This window comes from Arachis hypogaea, chromosome 10 (assembly GCF_003086295.3).
Source record: "Arachis hypogaea cultivar Tifrunner chromosome 10, arahy.Tifrunner.gnm2.J5K5, whole genome shotgun sequence".
Classification (NCBI taxonomy): domain Eukaryota; kingdom Viridiplantae; phylum Streptophyta; class Magnoliopsida; order Fabales; family Fabaceae; genus Arachis; species Arachis hypogaea.
The window spans coordinates 61,322,620-61,331,152 of record NC_092045.1 but is presented as its reverse complement, the minus strand read 5'-3'; the positions used below and the strand labels follow the sequence as shown (position 1 = coordinate 61,331,152).

General features: G+C 41.6%; 1 non-coding gene across 1 annotated transcript; it reads left to right on the top strand.

The window, feature by feature from the left end:
* The first annotated feature begins 7,840 nt into the window (after nt 1-7,840).
* LOC112719259 (small nucleolar RNA R71) lies at nt 7,841-7,948 on the top strand. Its single transcript, XR_003161568.1, has one exon. It is a non-coding gene; the product is annotated as a small nucleolar RNA R71 (small nucleolar RNA).
* Nucleotides 7,949-8,533: the final 585 nt, after the last annotated feature.

Sequence of the window (8,533 nt, the reverse complement as noted above, 5' to 3'; positions counted from 1 at the left end):
GGCAAAAAGTAAACATATTCACAATATTCACATATATACAATAACTAATAACACAACACCATTGCAATTCCCCGGCAACGGCGCCATTTTGATGATTGGATTTTTGATGGTATAGAATTTTACAAATGAATTCTCATTGCAAGTATAGTTTCTAAACCAACAATAATCCTTTCATACAAAAGATTGTTTGTCACAAGTAACAAACCCCTAATTTTATAAACCGAAGTATTCAAACCTCGGGTCGTTCTCCCTAGGAATTGTAATGAAGTGTCTTGTTATTGGTTGTGAGTTATTTTGGGGTTTTTGAGATTATAGACAAGAATTATAAATGGCAAAGGAAATAAACTAACAACTAACAAAGCTCTTGGCAAGATATGAGAACTAGAAGTCCTATCCTAGTTATCATCCTCAATTGTGATAACAAATTGTCCATTGCTCCCACTTAGTTAACCTCTAATCATGGAGGAAAGTCAAGTGGATGAATCAATTTGATTCCTCAAGTCCTAATCAACTCCTAAAGGAATGACTAGCTTTAGAGGCATTCAAATCAATTAGTAATCTCCAATTATCAATCAACAAAGGAATTAGATAACTCAAGAGTCACTAATCACTCTACCTAGGCCAAAAGGAACAAAATCTACACTAAAATCCAACCAAGCATTTCATCAAACACTTGGAAGGCACAAAAGAAAAGCAAAGCAAATTGACAACAAGAATAGAATCTAACAACAATTATTGAAAAGAATTAACAACAACAATTCAAGGAAATCACAATTATCATGAATTACCTCAAATTGCATTATTGAAAGAAAACAAAGGAGCAACAACCTATCCAAAACAAAATGAAGAATTACAAGAATTAAAGTACATAACAAGAAAGAGGAAGAGGAGAAGATTAAGACTTGATAAAAGAAATGTGAATTAAAGCATGAATTAAACCTAGATCTAAGAAGAGAGATTAACCTAAACCTAAGCCTAATTCTAGAGAGAAGTGAGAGCTTCTCTCTCTAAAACTAATTAATCCTAATCCTAATGATGCTAAATGAAGATTGATTGCCTTCCCCTTCTATCCTTGGTCCTTTTAGTGCATTTTGGCGCCAAAGTTGGTTCAGAAACTCCCCAAGATCGCCAGGCACGTGCTGCTTTAATGAAGTCATGTGCGGACTTCGACGCGTGCGCGCACGGTACGCGTGCGCGTCCCTGGCCGATTCTGCAATGTGCGCGCGAGCGCCTTGTGCGCGTGCGCGTGCTTGGCTGATTTCATTTCTTTGAATTTTTATGCTTCTCTCCACTTGTTTGCTTCCTTCCTTGCTCCCTTTGATCCATGCCTAGCCTATTTCAATCCTGGAATTACTAGCAAACACATCAAGGCATCTTATGGAATCAAAGAGGAATTAGAATTCATCAAAATAAGGCTTAAAAAGCATGTTTTTACGCTTAAGCACAAATACGGGAGAGATTACAAAACCATGCTAATTCATAGGCTAAATGCGAGAAAAGGTCATCAAAATACTCTAAATTCAATACAAGATAAACCCTAAAAATGGGGTTTATCAGCATTCAAGAGAATCCGGAAGGTCTAAACCTTGTTTGTGGTATTCTGAGTAGGATTCAAGGATTGAATGACTGTGACAAGCTTCAAACTCCTGAGGGCTGGTGGTGCGCGAAATTGTGAACAATACTTTTCACAACTCTCATAATCCCCGATCATGAACCCCAAAAACTTGGTGTTCAATACCATGGCATTACACAACTTCGCACAACTAACCAGCAAGTGCACTGGGTCGTCCAAGTAATAAACCTTACGCGAGTAAGGGTCGATCCCACGGAGATTGTTAGTATGAAGCAAGCTATGGTCATCTTGTAAATCTTAGTCAGGCAAACTCAAATGGATATGGTGATGAACGAAAATAAACAATAAGATAGAGATAGAGATACTTATGTAATTCATTGGTAGGAACTTCAGATAAGCGCATGAAGATGCCTTCCCTTCCGTCTCTCTGCTTTCCTACTGTCTTCATCCAATCCTTCTTACTCCTTTCCATGGCAAGCTTATGTAGGGTTTCACCGTTGTCAATGGCTACCTCCCATCCTCTCAGTGAAAACGCTGCCTATGCTCTGTCACAGCATGGGTAATCATCTGTCGGTTCTCGGTCAGGCCGGAATAGAATCCATCGATTCTTTTGCGTCTGTCACTAACGCCCTGCCTGCTAGGAGTTTGAAGCACGTCACAGTCATTCAATCATTGAATCCTACTCAGAATACCACAGACAAGGTTAGACCTTCCGGATTCTCTTGAATGCCGCCATCAGTTCTCGCCTATACCACGAAGACTCTGATCTCACGGAATGGCTGGCTCGTTTGTCAGACGAGCACTCGGTTGTCAGGCGATCAACCATGCATCGTGCAATCAGGAATCCAAGAGATATTCACTCAATCGAAGGTAGAACGGAGGTGGTTGTCAGTCACACGTTCATAAGTGAGAATGATGATGAGTGTCACGGATCATCACATTCATCCAGTTGAAGAACAAGTGATATCTTAGAACAAGAACAAGCGGAATTGAATGGAAGAACAATAGTAATCGCATTAATACTCGAGGTACAGCAGAGCTCCACACCTTAATCTATGGTGTGTAGAAACTCCACCGTTGAAAATACATAAGTATAAGGTCTAGGCATGGCCGAATGGCCAGCCTCCCAATGATCTAAGATAGCATAAAAATGAAGATAGCTACCAAGATGTCTCAATACAATAGTAAAAAGTCCTACTTATAGAAAACTAGTAGCCTAAGGTGTACAGAGATGGGTAAATGACATAAAAATCCGCTTCCGGGCCCACTTGGTGTGTGCTTGGGCTGAGCAATGAAGCATTTTCGTGTAGAGACTCTTCCTGGAGTTAAACGCCAGCTTTTATGCCAGTTTGGGCGTTTAACTCCCATTTTGGTGCCAGTTCCGACGTTTAACGCTGGGATTTCTGAGGGTGACTTTGAACGCCGGTTTGGGCCATCAAATCTTGGGCAAAGTATGGACTATCATATATTGCTGGAAAGCCCAGGATGTCTACTTTCCAACGCCGTTGCGAACGCGCCAATTGGGCCTCTGTAGCTCCAGAAAATCCACTTCGAGTGCAGGGAGGTCAGAATCCAACAGCATCTGCAGTCCTTTTTAGTCTCTGAATCAGATTTTTGCTTAGGTCCCTCAATTTCAGCCAGAAAATACCTGAAATCACAGAAAAACACACAAACTCATAGTAAAGTCCAGAAAAGTGAATTTTAACTAAAAACTAATAAAAATATACTAAAAACTAACTAGATCATACTAAAAACATACTAAAAACAATGCCAAAAAGCGTACAAATTATCCGCTCATCACAACACCAAACTTAAATTGTTGCTTGTCCTCAAGCAACTGAAAATCAAATAAGATAAAAAGAAGAGAATATGCAATGAATTCCAAAAACATCTATGAAGATCAGTATCAATTAGATGAGCGGGGCTTTTAGCTTTTTGCCTCTGAACAGTTTTGGCATCTCACTCTATCCTTTGAAATTCAGAATGATTGGCTTCTTTAGGAACTTAGAATCCAGATAGTGTTATTGATTCTCCTAGTAAAGTTTGATGATTCTTGAACATAGCTACTTTTTGAGTCTTGGCCGTGGCCCAAAGCACTTTGTCTTCCAGTATTACCACCGGATACATACATGCCACAGACACATAATTGGGTGAACCTTTTCAGATTGTGACTCAGCTTTGCTAGAGTCCCCAACTAGAGGTGTCCAGGGTTCTTAAGCACACTCTTATTGCCTTGGATCACAACTTTATTTCTCTTTTCTTTTTCTCTTTTTTTTTCGAAATTTTTTTTTTGAATAGAAATGCTTTTTCTTGCTTCAAGAATCATTTTAATGATTTTTCAGATCCTCAGTAACATGTCTCCTTTTTCATCATTCTTTCAAGAGCCAACATTCATGAACTACAAATTCAAGATACATATGCACTTTTAAGCATACATTCAGAAAAATAAATATTGCCACCACATCAAAATAATTAAACTGTTATAAAATTCAAAATTCATGCAATTCTTTCCTTTTCAATTTAAGCACGTTTTTATTCAAGAAAGGTGATGGATTCATAGGACATTCATAACTTTAAGGCATAGACACTAAGACACTAATGATCACAAGACACAAACATAGATAAACATAAGCACTAGAATTCGAAAAACAGAAGAATAAAGAAGAAGGAAATTAAGGAACGGGTCCACCTTAGTGATGGCGGCTCTTTCTTCCTCTTGAAGATCCTATGGAGTGCTTGAGCTCCTCAATGTCTCTTCCTTGTCTTTGTTGCTCCTCCCTCATGATTCTTTGATCTTCTCTAATTTCATGGAGGATGATGGAGTGTTCTTGGTGCTCCACCCTTAGTTGTCCCATGTTGGAACTCAATTCTCCTAGGGAGGTGTTTAGTTGCTCCCAATAGTTTTGTGGAGGAAAGTGCATCCCTTGAGGAATCTCAGGGATCTCATGATGAGTGGGGTCTCTTGTGTGCTCCATCCTCTTCTTAGTGATGGGCTTGTCTTCATCAATGGGGGTGTCTCCCTCTATGTCAACTCCAACTCATGAACTTCTATTTCTTCTCCAATCATGATGCTATGGATCATGATAGCCCGGTCTATGGTAACTTCGGATCGGTTGCTAGTGGGGATGATTGAGCGTTGGATAAACTCCAACCATCCTCTAGCCACGGGCTTGAGGTCATGCCTTCTTAATTGAACCGGCTTCCCTCTTGAATCTCTCTTCCATTGGGCGCCCTCTTCACATATGACTGTGAGGACTTGGTCCAACCTTTGATCAAAGTTGACCCTTCTAGTGTAAGGATGTTCATCTCCTTGCATCATAGGCAAATTGAATGCCAACCTTACACTTTCCGGACTAAAATCCAAGTATTTCCCCCGAACCATAGTAAGATAATTCTTTGGATTCGGGTTCACACTTTGGTCATGGTTCTTGGTGATCCAAGCATTGGCATAGAACTTTTGAACCATCAAGATTCCGACTTGTTGAATGGGGTTGGTAAGAACTTCCCAACCTCTTCTTCGGATCTCATGTCGGATCTCCGGATATTCACCCTTTTTGAGTGAAAAAGGGACCTCGGGGATCACCTTCTTCAAGGCCACAACTTCATAGAAGTGGTCTTGATGCACCCTTGAGATGAATCTTTCCATCTCCCATGACTCGGAGGTGGAAGCTTTTGCCTTCCCTTTCCTCTTTCTAGAGGTTTCTCCGGCCTTGGATGCCATAAATGGTTATGGAAAAACAAAAAGCAATGCTTTTACCACACCAAACTTAAAAGGTTTGCTCGTCCTCGAGCAAAAGAGGAAAGAATAGAGTAGAAGAAGAAGAAAAGAGGAAGAAGGGAATGGCTTTGTGTTCGGCCAAAGGGGAGAGAAATGGTGTTTAAGATGTGTGAAAATGAAGGAGTGAAGGAGGGTTTATATAGGGAAGGGGGAAGGGTAGGGTTCGGCCATTTGGGGGTGGGTTTGGGTGGGAAAGTGGTTTGAATTTGAATGGTGAGGTAGGTGGGGTTTTATGAAGGATGGATGTGAGTGGTGAAGAGAAAGATGGGATTTGATAGGTGAAGGGTTTTTGGGGAAGAGGTGTTGAGGTGATTGGTGAATGGGTGAAGAGGAGAGAGAGTGGTAGGGTAGGTGGGGATCCTGTGAGGTCCACAGATCCTGAGGTGTCAAGGAAAGGTCATCCCTGCACCAAATGGCAAGCAAAATCTCGTTTTGTGCCAATTCTGGCGTTAAACGCCGGGCTGGTGCCCATTTCTGGCATTTAACGCCAGCTTCTTGCCCATTTCTGGCGTTTAACGCCAGTCTAGTGCCCCTTTCTGGCGTTAAACGCCCAGAATGGTGCCAGACTGGGCGTTAAACGCCCAACAGCTAACCTCACTGGCGTTTAAACGCCAGTGGGTTCGTCCTCCAGGGTGTGCTATTTTTCTTCCTATTTTTCATTCTGTTTTTGCTTTTTTCATTGATTTTGTGACTTCTTATGATCATCAACCTACAAAAAAGATAAAATAGATAAAATATAACATTGGGTTGCCTCCCAACAAGCGCTTCTTTAATGTCAGTAGGTTGACAGTGGGCTCTCATGGAGCCTCAGAAATGCTTAGAGCTATGTTGGAACCTCCCAACACCAAACTTAGAGTTTGAATGTGGGGGTTCAACACCAAACTTAGAGTTTGGTTGTGGCCTCCCAACACCAAGCTTAGAGTTTGACTGTGGGGGCTCTTTTTGGCTCTGTTTTGAGGGAAGCTCTTCATGCTTCCTCTCCATGGAGACAGAGGGATATCCTTGGGCCTTAAACACCAAGGATTCTTCATTCACTTGAAGGATCAACTCTCCTCTATCAACATCAATCACAGCCTTTGCAGTGGCTAGGAAGGGTCTGCCAAGGATGATGGATTCATCCATGCACTTCCCAGTCTCTAGGACTATGAAATCAGTAGGGATGTAATGGTCTTCAACTTTAACCAGAACATCCTCTACACGTCCATGGGCTTGTTTTCTTGAATTGTCTGCCATCTCTAGTGAGATTTTTGCAGCTTGCACCTCAGAGATCCCTAACTTCTCTATTACAGAGAGAGGCATGAGGTTTACACTTGACCCTAAGTCACACAAGGCCTTCTTGAAGGTCATGGTGCCTATGGTACAAGGTATTGAAAACTTCCCAGGATCCTGTCTCTTTTGAGGCAGTTTCTGCCTAGACAAGTTATCCAGTTCTTTGGTGAGCAAAGGAGGTTCATCCTCCCAAGTCTCATTTCCAAATAACTTGTCATTCAGCTTCATGATTGCTCCAAGGTATTTAGTAACTTGCTCTTCAGTGACATACTCATCCTCTTCAGAGGAAGAATACTCATCAGAGCTCATGAATGGCAGAAGTAAGTCCAATGGAATCTCTATGGTCTCATTTTGAGCCTCAGATTCCCATGGTTCCTCATTGGGGAACTCATTGGAGGTCAGTGGATGCCCAGTGAGGCCTTCCTCAGTGGCGTTCACTGCCTCTTCTTCCTCCCAAAATTTGGCCATGTTGATGGCCTTGCACTCTCCTTTTGGATTTTCTTCTGTATTGCTTGGAAGAGTACTAGGAGGGAGTTCAGTAATTTTCTCGCTCAGCTGACCCACTTGTCTTTCCAAGTTTCTGATGGAGGACCTTGTTTCAGTAATGAAACTTTGTGTGGTTTTGATTAGATCAGAGACCATGGTTGCTAAGTCAGAGGTATTCTGCTTAGAACTCTCTGTCTGTTGCTGAGAAGATGATGGAAAAGGCTTGCTATTGCTAAACCTGTTTCTTCCACCATTATTGTTGTTGAAACCTTGTTGAGGTCTCTGTTGATCCTTCCATGAAAAATTTGGATGATTTCTCCATGAAGGATTATAGGTGTTTCCATAGGGTTCTCCCATGTAATTCACCTCTTCCATTGAAGGGTTCTCAGGATCATAGGCTTCTTCCTCAGATGAAGCCTCCTTAGTACTGCTTGGTGCATTTTGCATTCCAGACAGACTTTGAGAAATCATATTGACTTGTTGAGTCAATATTGAGCCAATATGGTATTCCGAGTGTCAATCTCAAGAACTCATTTCTTCTGACTAATCCCATTGTTCACAGGATTTCTTTCAGAAGTGTACATGAATTGGTTATTTGCAACCATTTCAATTAGCTCTTGACCTTCTATAGGCGTCTTCTTCAAATGAAGAGAGCCTCCAGCAGAGCTATCCAAGGACATCTTGGACAGTTCAGAGAGACCATCATAGAAAATTCCTATGATGCTCCATTCAGAAAGCATATCAGAAGGACACTTTCTGATTAATTGTTTGTATCTTTCCCAAGCTTCATAGAGGGATTCTCCTTCCTTCTGTCTGAAGGTTTGGACTTCCACTCTAAGCTTACTCAATTTTTGAGGTGGAAAGAACTTTGCCAAGAAGGCATTGACTAGCTTTTCCCAAGAGTCCAGGCTTTCTTTAGGTTGTGAGTCCAACCATGTCCTAGCTCTGTCTCTTACAGCAAAAGGGAATAGCATAAGTCTGTAGACCTCAGGGTCAACCCCATTAGTCTTGACAGTGTCACAGATTTGCAAGAACTCAGCCAAAAACTGATGAGGATCTTCCAGTGGAAGTCCATGAAACTTGCAATTCTGTTGCATTAGAGAAACTAATTGAGGCTTAAGCTCAAAGTTGTTTGCTTCAATGGCAGGGATAGATGCTTCTCCCATAGAAATCGGGAGTAGGTGCAGTAAAGTCACCCAGCACCTTCCTTGCATTGTTGGCATTGTTGTTTTCGGCTGCCATGTGTTCTTCTCCTTTGAAGAATTCGGTCAGGTCCTCTAAAGAGAGTTGTGCTTTGGCTTCTCTTAGCTTTCTCTTCAAGGTCTTTTCAGGTTCAGGATCAGCCTCAACAAGAATGCCTTTGTCTTTGCTCCTGCTCATATGAGAGAGAAGAGAACAAGAAATGTGGAATCCTCTATGTTACAGTA